This window comes from Rhinatrema bivittatum, chromosome 4 (assembly GCF_901001135.1).
Source record: "Rhinatrema bivittatum chromosome 4, aRhiBiv1.1, whole genome shotgun sequence".
Taxonomy (NCBI): domain Eukaryota; kingdom Metazoa; phylum Chordata; class Amphibia; order Gymnophiona; family Rhinatrematidae; genus Rhinatrema; species Rhinatrema bivittatum.
The window spans coordinates 273,424,328-273,440,765 of record NC_042618.1 but is presented as its reverse complement, the minus strand read 5'-3'; the positions used below and the strand labels follow the sequence as shown (position 1 = coordinate 273,440,765).

Here is a 16,438-nt window from a genome sequence, read left to right as displayed (position 1 = left end):
CAAATCTGATAGACTTTTTTGATTGGGTGACTAAGGAATTGGATCAAGGAAGAGTGCTCGATGTCACCTACTTGGATTTTAGCAAAGCTTTTGATACAGTCCCGCACAGGAGGCTTGTGAATAAAATGAGAAGCTTGGGAGTGACTGCCAAGGTGGTGGCATGGATAGCAAACTGGTTGAAGGACAGAAGACAATGTGTGATGGAAAATGGAACTTACTCGGAAGAGAGAGCGGTGATAAACGGAGTGCCGCAAGGGTCGGTGTTGGGACCGGTCCTGTTCAATATCTTCGTGAGCGATATCGCAGACAGGATAGAAGGTAAGGTTTGTCTGTTTGAGGATGATACTAAGATCTGCAACAGAGTGGACACGCCGGAAAGAGTGGAGAGAATGAGACGGAATTTAAGGAAGCTGGAAGACTGGTCAAAGATATGGCAACTAAGATTCAATGCCAAGAAGTGCAGAGTCATGCATATGGGGTGTGGAAATCCAAAAGAAAATTATTCGATGGGGGGTGAAGGGCTGATATGCACGGAGCAGGAGAGAGACCTTGGGGTGATAGGGTCTAACGATCTGAAGTCGGCGAAACAATGTGACAAGGCGATAGCTAAAGCCAGAAGAATGCTGGGCTGCATAAAGAGAGTATCGAGTAAGAAAAGGGAAGTGATTATCCCCTTGTACAGGTCCTTGGTGAGGCCTCACCTGGAGTACTGTGCTCAGTTCTAAAGACCGTATCTCCAAAGGGACAGAGACAGGATGAAGGCGGTCCACAGAAGGACGACAAAAAAGGTGGAGGGTCTTCATCGAATGACTTATGAGGAGAGATTGAAGAATCTAAATATGTATACCCTGGAGGAAAGGAGAAGCAGGGGTGATATGATACAGACTTTCAGATACTTGAAAGGTTTTAATGATCCAAAGTCAACAACAAACCTTTTCCGTTGGAAAAAAATCAACAGAACCAGGGGTCATGATTTAAAACTCCAGGGAGGAAGACTCAGAACCAATGTCAGGAAGTATTTCTTCACGGAGTAGTTTGTGGATGCCTGGAATGCCCTTCCGGAGGAAGTGGTGAAGACCAAAACTGTGAAGGATTTCAAAGGGGCATGGGAGAAACACTGTGGATCCATAAACTCTTGAGGATGTGAATGAAGAGAAGAGGCATGGGGGTGGTTTACGGGAATGACGGCTACTACCTGTTGATTAATACCCTTATTCAATAAACATACACACAGTTAATGCGACTCCAACATTGCTCTATGCTTCAACGGCAAGACGAAATGTGGGAAAAAGGATTTGCTTTCACAAATAAGAGTGGGAGGAGCTTGCTTGTTGCAGCGGTTACTACCCCATACCAAATAAGCCTGATACTTCACTTTCAATGCATATCCAAGTAGCTCTCTGCTTCAATGACAGGGGGGAATGAAGATAAGAGGATTTACATTCAGACAACTACCAACAAGGACTGATTTGCATATTCTGGGTAAACAAATAAGCGTGGGAGTAGCTTGCTTGTTGCGACGGTTACTATCCCGAACCAATCAAGCCTGATACTTCACTTAGATGCAGCTCCAGCACTGCTCTCTACATCAATGGCAGTGGTGGAAGGAAATTAGAACAAAAAGTTACCAATAAGGGCCCTGACCTCAGTGGTCAAAGTAACAGATAAGTATAAGAAAAATAAGTGTGAAAGCTTGCTAGGCAGACTGGATGGGCCGTTTGGTCTTCTTCTGCCATCATGTCTATGTTTCTATGAAGGTAAGAATATTCAATGTCATTTGACTAGTATCCAAATAACTATCATAAATAACAGTGGAGATGAACAGCCTAAACTATCATATTCTCTTAAAGAATACTGCATGACAAAAGACTGAATCTGTAGGGAGAAAGTTACAGATTATCATGCAGTCCTAATACATGTCTACATATATGTTAGGGCAAAGTTCCTACCTTTTTTTCAAAGGTTCCATCTGGTTTGCACTGTTACCAACCCTGTTGAATCTTGTCAGGAAACCAAGATACGGAACAGTACCATCACTGTTAAGAGGAATCTACAAATTAAGAATAAAAAGAATGAAATAAGTTAACTGAGTAATATGTTTATATGGTAGAGTTTTAAAAGTGTATTGTTTTTATGTGATATCACTTGTCTATTGCTCAAAAGAGGAGCATTATGAAACATTTTTTAAAAGGATCTTCATTGCAAATTTGACCCCATATGGTCACTAACTTTGTCCTGATTTATGGTTTATTTTTTGCCACAAATTTATAGTCCTAATAGACATATTAACCCTAAATAAAATGTGAGTTTTTGTAGGTTAATATGAATCTTTGTAGTTTTAAAGGGCCAACAAAAGAGAATGTAGTACAATAACTTTTGAGACAAAAGGCTCCCTTCTTCAGATGTGACTGCAGGATTGCAACTTTCGAACAGTTCTGTAATCAAAATAATTCCCAACAACATGAAATAGAATACTATTTTAAAATATGAAAATGTGTCTTTTCCAATTTATTTTGTGCATCCACGGTGTTATGCATTAATATAGTTACTTCAATCCAAGAGCAATACAATTCACACACATGTATACACAAACAGATTGAATCTATATGCCCACACATCCATACATGTCACATTTACACACATACTGCATGACTTTTCCATTAATTAAACAATTTTTGAAAAGGTATTTCACTAGGTAAATTGGGCTGGCTGAAAAGCAAAATTGCTTACCTGTATCCAAGATTCTCTGGAAAAAGCAGGATAAATCAGCCATAACTAGTGGGCAACAGTAACCTAGCTTTCAGAGTTCAGCCATAACCATCAGGCATCCCAAGCTGAGGGCTGCCTTGCAGAGCAACTACTAAAGCACACCCAGAGGATAGTGGTCTTCCGAGTGAACAAGCTGTGCAGATCTGCTTGTCCAAAGGTCCTGTCTCTCTGGACAGAGTTTCCAGATAGCAGTTGGATGTGAAAGTGTGAACAAAAAACCAAGTAGCAACTTTGCATATGTCTTTAATAGAAGTGGCCTTCAAATGAGCCACTGAAGTTGTTCTGGTTTTGAGATGTTGGAGTGGATTCTTGGGCACTGCGGTGATGACCACTCCCATGGGGAGGAGCCCCGTGAGAAACCTCAGTACTAGGCTAGACTCGAGACACACAAACACAGAAGATTTGTCTTTATTATACAGCTGAATGATATCACCAGAGGTGGCAGTAGTGAGGTGATCCAGTAGTAGCAGTCCAGGGGCCCTCGGCAGAGGAGACCCGTCCCACAAAGATAGATGTTAGCAGCAACTAGTAGTATAGGCAGTTCCAGATGTAGATTCCCAGTGCTGAGCTGTAGATGAGACAGACTGACAAAGGTTAGATTACTCACTAAGTTGGTAGCTGTATAGATGTAGATCCCGACAGGCAGAAGTAGTTGGACTGCAGGCACCAAGGCAGGGAGAGCAGACCCTCGAGGAGCGAGTGCCTGGTATCCCAGATAGGAACCTGAAAGAAAGCAAAGGGCCCCCGAGGAGTGGGTACCCAGGTTAGATGAGAAACCCCGAAGGGCAGAGGGAGCTTCCAGCGGCAGCACGGAAGCGGCAGAGTAGCTTAGACCAGAGGCATTCCAATCCTTGCTAACTCGAGTTGTTAGCAAATGAAAGGCAGGCTAAATACCCGGGTGGCGTGACGTCACTCGAGGGGGTCGCCCCCGAGGTTCCCGCCATGACGTGGATAAAGACGTGGGTGGGCTGCGCGCGCGCACCCTAGGAGGCCCTCAGGAAAAACATGGCGGATAGCCTTGCCATTGCCGTTCCAGGGTCGCCTGAGAGAGCGGCATGAAGACGTGGCGGTAGCCATCTTCCCAAAGCTAGAGGAGAAAGCAGGAAGAAAGGTGAGGCACAGAGGTCGAAACCGTCTGAGACCGACGGACGCAACAGTACCCCCTTCAAAGGGCCCCCTCCAGACCCCCTACCTGGCCTTGTTTTTTTGAGGATGTGATCGGTGGAACTGTCAAAGCATCTCTTTGTCCATGATATTAGCCACAGGTTCCCAAGAGTTTTCTTCAGGTCCGTAACCCTCCCATGACAGGAAGAATTCCCAAACTCTGCCTCTCTTTCTTACATCAAGGATGGCATCAACCTTGTATGCGATGTCTTCTTCTGCATTAACAGGCGTAGGTTCAGGTGTCTTGGTGGAAAACTCGCTAAGAACAAGCGGTTTCAGCAGCGAAACATGGAACGCATTATGAATCTTGATTGCCGGAGGAAGTTTCAGACTGTAAGTGAGCGGACCCAATCGACGGAGGATAGGAAAGGGTCCGACAAAGCGTGGAGCAAATCGAGCTGATGGTAGATTGAGTCTCAGATGTTTGGTAGACTACCAGACCTTGTCACCAGGCTGGAATTCAGGAGCCTTGCTATGGTGAGCATCATAGCTCTTCTTAGCTCTTTGTCCAGCTTTTTGTAGCATCTCTTTAGTCTTTCTCCAGAGTTGTTGGATATCTTTGGCAGTGGATTGAGCTGCCGGGATGACACTGAAAGTGGAAGTGGTAAAGGTTGTAAGGGTTGTCGTCCATAGACCACTTCAAAAGGTGTAGAACCAGTAGATGATGCTGGATGTGGGTTGATGGCGAATTCAGCCCAGGGCAACAGTTCAGCCCAGTCATTCTGACGTGGCCCAACATAGGCACGAAGAAACTGCTTGAGGGTTCTATTCATTCTCTCAGTTTGGCCATTCAACTGAGGATGGTATGCAGAGGTGTAATGTCGAACTTCTTACACAAAGCCTTCCAGAATTTAGCTGTGAATTGGGCTCCTCTGTCAGAAACAATGTGTTTAGGCATGCCGTGCAGGCAAAAGATGTGGCTGATGAATAGTTTAGCAAGCTCCATGGCTGAAGGCAAGCCAGGGAGAGCCATGAAGTGAGCCATCTTCGAGACTCGATCCACTGTAACCCAGATGCTATTGTTTCTCCAGAAAGTGGTAAATCCACCATGAAGTCTGTAGCAATGTGGGTCCAGGGCTCATCTGGTACTGGTAAGGGATGAAGCAGGCCCCAAGAACATCCGGGCGGAGGTTTCTGTCTGGCACAATTGGAAAAAGAAGCTACGTACGCAAAAGTGTCTTCCTTCATGGTGGGCCACCAGTAGTACTTCTGTAGCTTAGCCAGAGTTCATCGTTGACCAGGATGTCCAGACAGTTTCGAATCGTGAGCCCATGCTAACAGTTTCTTTCTTAGATTACAAGGTACAATGGTCTTGCCCTGAGGTACCGGATGTGTAGCTGTCAGAATAACTCTCTTTGGGTCAATGATATGCTGAGGTTCATCAGGTATGTCTTCTGAGAGACAAGAGCGAGATAGTGCATCTGCTCTAACATTCTTATCTCCAGGGAGATATTTCAGCATAAAGTCAAATCTGTTGAAGAACAGGGACCACCTCACCTGTCTATGGTTAAGACACTGGGCTTGACGGAAGTACTCCAGATTTTTGTGATCAGTGTAAACAGTGATCTGATGTTGTGCACATTCAAGCCAGGGGCGCCACTCTTCAAACGCCATCTTTATTGCCAATAGTTCTTTATACCCAATGCCGTAGTTCTTCTCCGCAGGTGAGAAACGTCAGGAGAAAAAAGAACATGGATGCAAGATCTCAGAGTCACTGGTCTGGCTTAGCACGGCTCCTACGCCTACATCCGAGGCATCGACTTCCACAATGAAGGGCCGTGCAGGGTCCGGATGGCGGAGGCATGGTTTACTAGAGAAGGCATCTTTTAGCTTTTGAAATGCTGTCACAGCTTCCGTAGACCAATTGGCGACGTTGGCACCTTTCTTAGTCATCGCTGTTAATGGAACAGTCAGTGATGAGTAATTCTTGATGAAGGTTCTGTAGTAATTGGTAAATCTCAGAAATTGTCTAGGAGCCTATAGACCAGTGGGTTGTGTCCATTTTTTAATACTCTCAAGCTTCTGAGAAGCCTTTGTTCGAAACAATGTACCCTAAGAAGGGCACAGATTCCTGTGGAATTCGCATTTAGACAACTTGGCGTATAGGCGATTCTCGCGAAGTCTCTGCAGCATTCTTTTGACATCTTTCAGATGGGTGTTCAGGTCCTGGGAAAATATCAATATGTCATATAAGTACACAACGACACAATGGTAGAGTAGATCACGCAGAATGTTGTTCATCATGGTTTGGAAGACAGCTGGGGCGTTGCATAGGCCGAAGGGCATCACCAGGTATTCAAAGTGCCCATCCCGGTATTAAAAGCTGTCTTCCATTCATCGCCAGCATGGATGCGAACTAGATTATAGGCTCCTTTGAAATCAAGCTTGGAGAATATCTTGGCTCCCTGTAGTCTATGGAATAGCTCCGAGAGGAGTGGTAAGGGATAGCGGTCCTTTACAGTGATCTCGTTTAGACCTCTATAGTCAATGCATGGACATAATGTTCCGTCCTTCTAACCCATAAAGAATAAGCCGCCGTCAGCAGGAGATTTGGAGGGTCCTATGAAGCCTTTCTGAAGATTCTCCTGGATGTACTCTGACATCGCTTTATTTTCTACTACGGAGAGAGGGAAAACCCTTCCTTTTGGTGGTTCTGTGTTAGGCTTCAAGATGATGGCGCAGTCGTATGACCTGTGTGGAGGCAATACATCAGCAGCTTCTTTGGAAAATACATCTTGAAAAGATGCATATTGAGGCGGCAACCCGGGCAACAACGGGGTAGTTGGCATGCAGGGTATTAGAGAAACTTCCATCAGGCATTTGCCATGGCAATCTGGACCCCAAAGTGAAAGCTCCAAAGTGGACAAGTTGAATTGTGGCATATGTTTCTGCAGCCACGGTAGCCCAAGTACTAAGGGGTGCATGGCCTTCTCTAGCACAAAGAAGGCAATAGTCTCTGTATGAAGAGCACTGGTACGTAAACTCACTGGTTTTGTGAGCAAGGTTACTTCACCCGGTAAGGGCTCCCCATGAATAGAAGACAAGAGTAGTGGAGACGTCATGGTCACTAGACGTTTCAAAATGAAATTTCCCCCTGCCCCAAAATCCACTAAGGCAAGGGTCTGATATTCTAGAGGTCCGCAGATTAAGGATACAGGAAGAGAGAGTGGAGGAGAGGGTGCAGTTAGACCTAAGAAGAGTCCTCCCACAGGACTTAGGTCTGCCAGTTTCCCGGACATATAGGGCATGTTTGTATAGCATGACCAGCTTGTCCACAATATAGGCATAGTCCCAATCTCTTTCGTGTTCTCTCTTTTGAAGTTAGATGACTGCAGCCTAATTGCATTGGTTCTTCTTCGCCAGCAACCGGACCTGAGAGTATAGGCCTAGGTAAAGACTTGACTCGAGTCTCTCCCTGAAGTGGTCTTCTGGGACTCTTGACCTCTTGAACCTTGTTACAAAATCGGTGATCAATCCTTGTTGCCAACTTCATTAATTCTGCTAAGATCTCAGGCATCTCTCGAGCCGCCAGCTCATCTTTTAACTGGGAGTTCAGGCCTTCAAAGAAGAGGGTCTTCAGACATCTAGGGTCCCAATGTAATTCTGAAGCCAACGTCTTGAATTCTATGGCGAAGTCTGGCAAAGGTTTATTACCTTGTTTTAGATGAACCAACGTAGATCCTGCTGTCGTGTACCAGGCAGGATCATCAAACACCGACCTGAACAGTTCCAGGAACCCGGCAAGATCATGCAGGATAGGTTCATTGCGCTCCCACAGCAGAGAGGCCCAAGCCAATGCTCTTCCATCCAGATAAGACAGGATATAAATGGCCTTGGCATAAGCTGTAGGAAACTGATTAGGTTGCAGAGAAAAGTGCATGCAACATCGATTGATAAATCCTCTACATTTCCAAACTTCACCTGAGAAGCATGTTGGAGCAGATAGAGGTACAGAAGTCTTGAGCGTCACTTCTGGCGGTGTAACTTCTTTACCTGTGGTGGTCGGTGTATTCATCTGTGAGTGCAACTGGTTAAAGGCAGTAGTCAAGTTATCCAGCGAGTTCTGTTGCTTGGAGATTCACTGGGCCAGACCTGGAATGGCCTGCAATGCCGTGAGCTGGGCCGAATCCATGGAGTTAGCAATCTGTTATGGTTTTGAGGTGTTGGAGTGGATTCTTGGGTACTGCAGTGATGACCACTCCCACTGTGCTATGGTTATTGGAGTTTGGGTGGATCCTTGGACACTGTGGCAGCTGACCACGCCCACAGGTGGCAGTCTTGTGAAGGACCATAGTGTCAGGCTAAACTCTGGACAGACAAATACAGATTGAATCTTTTATTAAACAGTATATGGAACCATCAGAGGAGGCAGTAGTGAGTAGTGGTTGTAGAGCTCGGATGGGCACATCTCTCGCAGAACGCTGGAACAGCGGATCCTCTGTAGGCAGTGCTGTAGTGGAAAGAGACTGAGAGATATGAGCACACAACAGAATTAGCATTCAGAGTCCCAAGTAGAATAGGAGAGCTCCGAGACAGGGAGAGCAGGCCCTCGAGGAGCAAGTACCTGATCCCTTAGAGCAGGGAGATTCAATAGCATTGTACACACTAGCAGTAGCAGAGATTACACTAGACGAGAGGTCTGGCACCGGAGCAGAGGGCAGGCCCTCAAGGAGCGAGTACCTAATTCTGGCGAAGCTGTACTGTAGAGATGTTTCTGTACTCACAGATGGTGTCTGTAGTTAGTTCTTCCAAGTAGAAGGTAGAGGTTGCAGGCAGCACACAGGGAACATGGGCCCTCGAGGAGCGAGTACCGGTTTCCTGATAGCACCTGAAAGAAGCAGAGAGACCCCCCGAGGAGCAGGTACCCCGTTAGAGACCCCAAAGGGTAGTGAGAGTTCCAGTGAGAGCTGGAGTGGCAGAGTAGCTTAGGAACGGAGAGCAAATCCCATCCGTACGAATTCCGGTTGCTAATTCGAGCTAGCAAATGTAGTAGGCAGATATACCCTGGAGTCGTGACGTCAGAACAGGGGGACACCCCTGAGGTTTGCGCCAACGTGGAAATACATATGAGGGCGGCGTGCGCGCACACACCCTAGAGGTACCTTGAAGGAGAATGGCAGGAGGCAGCACCAAAGCCGGTCCGGGGACACCGGAGAGGTCGGCAAGCAGACGCCACGGCAGCCATCAGTCCAAGGTGAGCGGGAGGAGCCACAAGTAGAGAGAGGTAGGCAGGGCGAAGCCGGCGAAGACCGACGGACGCAACAATACCCCCCTTCAATGGACGGCCTCCATCCCTTTTTCCAGGGTTTAGGTTTGTGTGGATGCATCTGATGAAATTGAAGAAGCATCTCTTTGTCCAGGATATTTGCCATCAGCTCCCAAGAATTTTCTTCGGGGCTGTAACTTTTCCAATATAGATGGTATTCCCAAGTTTTGCCATATCTTCTTACATCCAGAATAGCTTCAACCTTATATTCAAGGTCTTCTTCTGTAGTAATAGAAGTTGGTTCTGGAGTCTTGGGTGAGAACTTACTGAGAATGAGTGGTTTCAAAAGTGAAACGTGGAATGCATTGTGGATTTTCAATCCAGGTGGTAGCTTCAGACTGTATGTAATGTTGCCAAGATGTCGGAGAATTGGAAACGGTCCAACGTAGCGTGGAGCAAATAGAGTAGAAGGTAACTTTAGTCTCAAGTGCTTAGTTGACAGCCAGACTTTGTCACCAGGTAGAAATTCAGGCGCTTTAGAATGATGAGCTTTGGTTAGCATGTCTTTAGTCTGAATCCATAATTGATGGATATCATCAGCAGTGGATTGAGCTGCTGGGGACGACACTGAAAGAGTCAGTGGAAGTGGTGGTGAAGGTAGTCGTCCATAAACCACTTCGAATGGTGTTGATCCAGTGGATAACGCTGTATGTGAGTTAATGGTGAATTCTGCCCATGGCAACAGTTCGGCCCAGCTATTCTGACGGCAACTCACATAGGCAAGAATGAACTGTTTTAGGGTCCTATTCATCCTCTCTGTTTGGCCATTTGATTGGGGATGATAGGCAGATGTATAATCCAGAGAGATGTCAAATAGCTTGCACAAAGCCTTCCAGAATTTTGCTGTGAATTGACATCCTCTATCCGAGACAATGTGCTTCGGTAGGCCATGTAGGCGAAAGATGTGGACAATGAAGAGCTTAGCAAGCTCCAAGGCTGAGGGTAAGCCAGGCAGCGCCACGAAATGGGCCATCTTACTGAAACGGTCAACCGTCACCCAGATAGTGTTCATTCCTCCAGAAGGGGGAACTGGCAGCGTTGCAGCAATCCCCAGGGCTGACCAGAAGTAGGCTTATGTTTGGCACAGTTGGAGCATGACGCTACATAGGAGTACGTGTCCTCCTTGATAGTAGGCCACCAATAGTACTTCTGTAATTTCAGCAGGGTACGGCGTTGACCAGGATGGCCAGCCAGCTTGGAATCATGAGCCCTGTGTAATAGATTCCTTCTGAGGATCTTCGGTACAATCGTTTTACCGGCAGGCACAGAATGGGTAGCCGCCAAGATGACTTTCTTCGGGTCGATGATATGCTGTGGTTCTTCAGGAACATCCTCAGAGAGGAAAGAGTGAGACAGGGCATCTGCTCTGGTATTCTTGTCTTCGGAATGGTATTTAAGCACAAAGGGGTAGATTTCATAAACTTGCGCAAATGCGTACTTTTGTTCGCGCACCAGGCGTGAACAAGAGTAAGCGGGATTTCAATAGATACGCGCCAAGCCTTCCGCCTCCCCCCACCTTCCCCTCCCTTCCCCTACCTAACCCACCCCCCCCCCCACCCCCGGCCCTATCTAAACCCCCCCTACCTCTGTCGCGAAAGTTACACCTGCTCGAGGCAGGCATAAGTTTGCACATGCCGGGCCGGCTGCCGCGCGCCATGTTCCAGTCCAGGGGCTGGTCCAGAGGCCGCGGCCACGCCCCGGAACGCCCCCGGGCCGAAACCACGCCCGCGGCGCCGCCCCCGGATGACACACCAGCTGCGTCGCACCCCCCCGATGACGCATGGATCGCGACATGCCCCCCCGTCACGCCCCCCCCAGGAAAGCCCCGGGATTTACGTGCGTCCCGGGGCTTTGCGCGCACCGGAAGCTTATACAACATAGGCTCGGCGCACACAGGGGGTGTTTGGGCCAGGTTTTCGGGGGGTACGTGCGTATCTTACACACGTACCCCTTTGAAAATCTGGCCCAAAGTCAAAGCGATTAAAAAACAAGGACCACCTGGCTTGTCTGTGGTTAAGAAGTTGCGCATGACAGAGATACACTCTAGATTCTTATGGTCCGAGAATACGGTAATTTGATGTTAGGCGCCTTCGAGCCAAGGCCGCCATTCCTCGAATGTCATCTTAATAGCCAGGAGCTCTTTATCTCCGATCCCATAGTTCTTCTCTGCAGGAGAAAAGTGCCGCGAGAAAAAGGAGCAGGAATGTAAGGCTTTAGAATCTCCAGTTTGGCTCAACACGGCCCCTACTCCAACATCTGAAGCGTCAACCTCCACGATGAAGGGTCTGTTGGGGTCCGGGTAATGCACACATGGCTCGGTGGAAAAGGCAGTCTTTAATTTCTTGAACATGGAAATGGCCTCCGCAGACCACTTTGAAGCGTTGGCCCCTTTGCGTGTCATCACAGTTAAGGCACTGTTAAAGAAGAATAGTTCTTTATAAACTTCTACAGTAGTTTGTAAACCCCAAAAATCATCTCAGGGCCTTCAGACTGGTAGGTTGAGACCAATTCTTGATACTCTCCAATTTTTGGGGATCCATCTGGAAGCCTTGTTTCGATACGATGTAGCCAAGAAAAGGCACAGATTCCTTGTGAAACTCACATTTCGACAATTTAGCGTAGAGACGGTGTTCTCGAAGTTTCAGTAATACTTGTTTGACATCTGCTAGATGAGTAGGCATATCTTGTGAAAAGATCAAGATCTAGGTAGATCTAGGTAGACAACAACACATTTGTATGAAGGTCCCGCAGAATGTCGTTCATCATGTTCTGAATCACGGCGGGGGCGTTGCATCACCAAATATTCGAAATGGCTGTCTCAAATGTTGAAAGCTATTTTCCACTCGTCGCCATCGCGAATGCGAACCAAGTTATAGGCTCCCTTCAGGTCAAGTTTTGAGAATATCTTGGCCCCTTGCAGTCGATCAAACAGCTCCAAGATCAAAGGTAAGGGGTATCGGTCTTTAATCGTGATCTCGTTCAGACCTCGATAATCGATACAAGGACGCAGTGTACCATCCTTCTTCTCCACGAAGAAGAAGCCTAAGCCAGCAGGAGAATTAGATGGTCTAATGAAACCCTTTTGCAAATTCTCTTCAATATACTCCGACATGGCTTTATTCTCCACCACCGACAGGGGGTTGACACGTCCTTTAGGAGGTTCAGTATTAGATTTCAGTCTTATGGCACAGTCATAAGTTCTATGTGGTGGAAGGATGTCAGCAGCTTCTTCGGAGAACACATCATGAAATGATGCATACTGAGGCAGCAGACCTGGCATCACTGGAGTAGTAGGCATACAGAGAATAGGAGTAACCTCCTTTAGGCATTTACCATGGCATTCTGGGCCCCATCGGGAGAGTTCCAACGTAGCCCAATTGAATTGCGGCATATGCAGCTGCAACCAGGGTAACCCCAGAACAATAGGGTGCATGGCCTTCTCCAACATAAAGAAGGAAATCAGTTTGGTATGGAGAGCGCCGGTGTGGATGGATACCAGTTAGGTACAACAGGTAACAGCACCCGGTATGGGCTCCCCGTGTATAGATGATAAGAGTAGTGGAGTTTTCATAGTGGTGAGAGGAATCCTCAAGTGTTCCACTAAATGTTGAAGAATAAAATTACCTCCTGCCCCTGAGTCCACCAGGGCAAGAGTCTGAAACTCCAACTGTCCGCAGATCAGAGAGACAGGGAGAGAGAGCGGAGGAGAGGGCATAGTGAGGCCTAAGAAGAGTCATCCCGCAGGACTTAGGCACATTTGTTTCCCGGATATATCGGGCATGTTTGGACTGCATAACCAGCTTGTCCACAGTACATGTACAATCCATTCCTCTTCCGAAGTCTTCATTCTTTGGATGTGAGGTGACTGCGACCAAGTTGCATCAGTTCTTCCCCACTGGCAACGGGAGTCAATGGAACCATCCTCAGTGCAGGCTTATCATGAACTTCCTTCTGAACAGGTCCTTTGCAAGGCTTGAGCTCTAGCACCTTATCATGAAGCCAGTGATCAATTCTAGTAGCCAAAGCCACTAGCTCATCCAGCGAGTCAGGTGTTTCACGAGCAGCCAGCTCGTCCTTCAAGCGAGAATCCAAACCTTTGAAGAGAGTTTTCAGGTATCTAGGGTCCCAATGTAATTCAGTTGCAAGAGTCTTGAACTCTATGGCGAAATCAGCCAGGGGCCGGTTGCCTTGCTTCAGGTCCACCAATGTAGAACCAGCAACAGTATACCGGGCAGGATCATCAAAAACGGATTTAAACAAGTCCATAAATCCGTCAATATCCTGAAGTATAGGGTCTTTGCTTTCCCACAGCGCGGAAGCACAAGTCAGAGCCCTTCCATCCAGGTAGGATAGAATATAAATAGTCTTGGCATAGGCTGTGGGGAAATGAGTAGATTGCAATGCAAAATGCATACAATACTGGTGAATCTCTCCAGAAAAACTTACTGGAGCAGCAAGAGGCACAATAGTCTTTATAGTTACTTCAGGTAACTGACCTTCATTAATGGATATGGAACCTTGACTCTTCTGTGCGTGCAGCTGATGAAATGCAGTAGTTAATTTCTCCAGTGCGTCTTGTTGTTCAGCAAAGAGCAAGGCCAGGCCTGGAATGGCCTGCAAGGCGTTGAGCTGAGCCGGATCCATGGAGTTAACAATCTGTTATGGTTATTGGTGTTTGGGTGGATCCTTGGACACTGTGGCAGCTGATCATGCCCATGGGGGGCAGTCCTGTGAGGGACCACAGTGTCAGGCTAAACTCTGGACAGACAAACACAGATTTGAATCTTTTATTAAACAGTATATGGAACCACCAGAGGAGGCAGTAGTGAGTAGTGGTTGTAGAGCTCAGATGGGCACATCTCTCGCAGAATGCTGGAACAGTGAATCCTCTGTAGGCAGTGCTGTAGTGGAAAGAGACTGAGAGATATGAGCACACAATAGAATTAGCATTCAGAGTCCCAAGTAGAATAGGAGAGCTCCGAGACAGGGAGAGCAGGCCCTCGAGGAGCGAGTACCTGATCCCTTAGACTAGAGCAAGGAGACTCAGTAGCGTTGTACTAACTAGCAGTAGCAGAGATTCCACTAGACGAGAAGTCTGGCACCGGAGCAGAGGGCAGGCCCTCGATGAGCGAGTACCTGATTTCGGCGAAGCTGTACTGTAGAGAAAGATGTTTCTGTATTCACAGATGGTGTCTGTAATTAGTTCTTCCAAGTAGAAGGTAGAGGTTGCAGGCAGCGATACAGGAAACATGGGCCCTCGAGGAGCGAGTACCGGTTTCCTGATAGCACCAGAAAGAAGCAGAGAGGCCCCCGAGGAGCGGGTACCCTGTTAGAGATCCCAAAGGGTAGTAAGAGTTCCAGTGAGAGCTGGAGTGGCAGAGTAGCTTAGGAACGGAGAGCGAATCCCATCTGTACGAATTCCGTTTGCTAACTCAACGAGCTAGCAAATGTAGTAGGCAGATATACCCTGGAGTCATGACGTCAGAACAGGGGGACGCCCCTAAGGTTCGCGCCAATGAGGAAATAAAGACGAGGGTGGCGTGCACGCGCACCCTAGAGGTACCTTGAAGGAGAATGGCGGGAGGCAGCACCAAAGCCGGTCCGGGGTCACCGGAGAGGTCAGCAAGCAGTTGCCGCGGTGGCCATCAGTCCAAGGTAAGCAGGAGGAGCCGCAAGTAGAGAGAGGTAGGCGGGACGAAGCTGTCGAAGATCAACGGACGCAACACACGGGGAGGAGCCCCATGAGGAACCGCAGTACTAGGCTAGACTCGAGACACGCAAACACATAAGATTTGTCTTTATTATACAGCTGAATGATACCACCAGAGGTGGCAGTAGTGAGGTGATCCAGTAGTAGCAGTCCAGGGGCCCTCGGCAGAGGAGAACCATCCCACAAAGGTAGATGGTTAGCAGCACACGGTAGTATAGGGAGTTCCAGATGCAGGTCCCCAGTGCTGAGCTGTAGATGAGACAGACTAAGGTTAGATTACTCACTAAGTTGGTCCCTGTATAGATGGAGATCCCGACAGGCAGAAGTAGTTGGATTGCAGGCACCAAGGCAGGGAGAGCAGGCCCTCGAGGAGCGAGTACCTGGTATCCCAGATAGGAACCTGAAAGAAAGGAAAGGGCCCCCGAGGAGCGGGTACCCAGGTTAGATGAGAAACCCCGAAGGGCAGAGAGAGCTTCCAGCGGCAGCACAGAAGCGGCAGAGTAGCTTAGACCGGAGGCATTCCAATCCTTGCTAACTCAAGTTGTTAGCAAATGAAGGGCAGGCTAAATACCCGGATGGGTGACGGCATTCGAGGGGGATGCCCCTGAGGTTCCCGCCATGACGTGGATAAAGACGTGGGCAGCGTGCATGCGTGCACCCTAGGAGGCCCTCAGGAGAAACATGGCGGATAGCCTTGCTGTTCCGGGGACGCTGGAGAGAGCGGCATGAAGACGTGGTGGTAGCCATATTCCCAAGGCTAGAGGAGAGAGCAGGAAGAAAGGTGAGGCACAGAGGTCGAAGCCGTCTGACACCGACGGACGCAAGAGAAGTCACCATGGCTTTCACTTGATAAGCCTTGACAGGTATGTCAGCCAGTGTGCAGCAGTGCACTATACAATCCACTAGCCAATCAGAAATAGTTTTTTGGCAAGTGGTCTTCTCAACCTATTGGGATCAAAGGACATGTTGAGAAACCTGATGATGAGGTTGTGTTCTCTGCAAGTAATATGCTAGCGCTATCTTACAGCTCAAGGAGTAAAGAGCCTATTTGCCTTTGTGTGCATATGGTTTTGGAAAGAACACAGATAGCACAGTTGTTTGGTTGATGTGGAATACAGATATCAATTTCAAAAGAAACTTAGGGTGCGTGCATAGAACAACGCTGTCGTGAAAAAACTGAAGGTATGGCAAATAAGAAACAAAAGTCTGAAATTCTTCCACTCTTCATGCTGAAGTGACAGCCAGAAGAAAAACACTTTCCAGGTAATAAACTGTAGGTCCACAGATGTTAAAGCTCGAGGGAAGTTTCATAAGTTCAGCCAGGATTACACTGAGGTCCCTCAATGCTAGTGGCTAACTGACCGAAGGATTGGTATCGTTATTTATTTTTGAACAGTTGACATTCTGTATTTTCCAAAAGTTAGTCTCAAGGCAGATTACAATAAATGTAAATGAAGAGAAGCATTATTGAATCTGAATTTTCATTTAACGTAGCATTGTGATCCAGCATAATAAAGCACATTTATGAA

At 47.5% G+C, this 16,438-nt stretch overlaps 1 long non-coding RNA gene across 4 annotated transcripts in view; it reads right to left on the bottom strand.

Moving 5' to 3' along the window:
• LOC115090696 overlaps positions 1–16,438 on the bottom strand; it is a 381,113-nt gene that overhangs the window by 303,305 nt on the left and 61,370 nt on the right. For all 4 annotated transcript variants that reach the window (XR_003856471.1, XR_003856470.1, XR_003856473.1 and 1 more), the window contains exon 5: positions 1,950–2,050. This is a non-coding gene — a long non-coding RNA (uncharacterized LOC115090696). The remainder of the gene's footprint in view (positions 1–1,949; positions 2,051–16,438) is intronic.